Raw genomic sequence first — 2,333 nt, forward strand, 5'->3', positions numbered from 1 at the left:
TTTTGAAACTTTGCATTTCAGGAATTGATGGTATTTTTGGGATGATCATCTTAAAAGTGGGCCTGGATTCTTTGATGATGAGTTTGATATGTCAGGCAGAGATGCCAGATATACGGATTTTTCTGTATTAAACAGATTTTTGAACTTCTTACAGACAAGATACAGAGTACAGAAAAAATACAAATTTTTAAAATGTAATACAGATTTCTCCAGAAAGCATTTAATGTTCGATAATTGAAGTTACTTTAAATACATTTTATGAAAACTTTATAAATTGCTACTTAAACTTAAAAGAATTTATGAAACTGTGTGCATTTTCACACATGTTTCAAAGAAATAAATACCAGTAAAAAATTAAAACCGTCAATTTTATTAGTTTCTTTTGAAATCTAGGACACTCGGTTTCTACTGTATGCCCAAATACGGTGATACAGAAAAATATGTATTGATAAAGGATTTTGATAAAATAATCTGGCATCTCTGATGTCAGGGTATCGGAGTATTTAAATTCTGTTTTTCTATAACTATTCTATTAAACATATGTCCAGTGAACGTGATTCATCCGCACGACACATGCTAAACAAAACTTTGAGAGTTTTTCCTTTTTGGCCCACTTTTTGAATATTAAGTTAAGAATTTTTGCCGGATTCATGTGAGAAATTTCATTCACATGGCTGTTTGAAATGCGCAGATGATTCTTTTTGGATTCTTTTTGGAATTTCTTTTCACTATTCTTTACTTGAATAGCACGTGTAAACTAGGGCAGTTCAGATTTCAAACATGTTGAAAATTCAAAGCTCCCATATGTTCATTACAATCCTTAGTTCAAATCTAGAATCCTGTCAAATTTTCAGCCATTTCGGTGTTGATTTAATGGTGGCCCAAGAGCAAAATAGGTTTATATGGAAATTACTATGGAGAATTTTCAAAAAAAAGTTCTCCGCGTTGTAGAGCATTCACACATGGATAAAGAGGGGCAAAATCAAATTCAATTCTTTAGATATAAATGATGAATGTTGCCGAAGACCAGGACTTATTTCGGCAATCGGCAAAGAAGATATTAAGCATATTCTCTCTCGCATGCGCATCTTCATGCATGATGTCCTGCAAGGTGCGCAAGAAGCTAACTCACATACTATGACTGCGTGTCAAGCGTCTCGGTTGAGCTGTGGTCTTCTGTTCAAGCATGTATGGATGAATATTAATAAATAACTTCTGTCTCGAGAGTCGAAATGAGCTGCGGTCTTTGGCAACATTCATCATTGAGATCTGAAAAATTCAATTTAACTGTGAGCCTATTACTTCATCCGCATGTTAATGCACTACAGCGTGAAGAACCTTTTTTAAAAATTCTTCATAGTAATTCCCAAATAAATCTTTTTTGCTTTTGGGCCACCATTAAATCACCACCGAAATGGCTGAAAATTTAATAGGACTCTAGTTTTGAATCAAGGCTTGTAATGAACATATGGGAGCTTTGATTTTTTTTAATTTTAAATTTTTTAAAAGTTGCATACTCTGGGCTCGCTTTCGTAAATGTCGTGATTCATACAACCTCTCTTTGAATCAATACTCCCTTTCATTTGGACTGTCGACACCGATAAGAGGGAAGTTTGTGCACAGATCAAGTCAGGACTTTAATAAGGGAAATTTGATTCGCGAGAACAGATCTTGCTCTTGGGCATTTGAGATGGGCCCTAGGAAGTTTTCATGAAGTTCCCAGAAAGCCCACAAAAAAGGGGTTCCAAGGGGCTTCAGGGGATTGGTTCCGGGTATTTCAGGAGCCTTCAACGGGTGTTCTGTCAGATTTGGTGATGTGTTAACCCTCGAGTGATCGCGCTGTTGTATTTTGTACAACACATTGATAAAATTTCGCTTTTCGTATTCAGCATTGGCGTGGTGCTGACGTTGGTGGCAAACCGCGCGAGTTACGGAAGGTTAATGGGATTTCAGGGGTTTTAGGGGCGTTTCATTAGCAGTAGTATTCAGTACTAGTATTCAGGTGGTATCAGAGATGTATCAAGGGTTTTAAGGGCGATTCAGGGGGACCCACGAGCCTTCAAAAAGTTTTACATGGGGTTTCAAGGCATTCAGAGACATTTCAGGAGGTTCAGGAGGGATTCGGAAACAATTTAAGGGCGTCCAGAGAGGTTTTAGGACATTTGATAGCATTTCAGGGGCTCTGAAATCCTCCCGAATCCGAAACATCCACAAACGTCTGCATAACGCCTGTGAAACCAGCCAAACACTTTCGGAAACTTCCTGAAATCCCTCCGAAATTCCTCTAAAACCTCTTGGACTACACGTAACTCACCACGCTTCCTTAACGCCTC

This window comes from Aedes albopictus, chromosome 2 (assembly GCF_035046485.1).
Source record: "Aedes albopictus strain Foshan chromosome 2, AalbF5, whole genome shotgun sequence".
Taxonomy (NCBI): domain Eukaryota; kingdom Metazoa; phylum Arthropoda; class Insecta; order Diptera; family Culicidae; genus Aedes; species Aedes albopictus.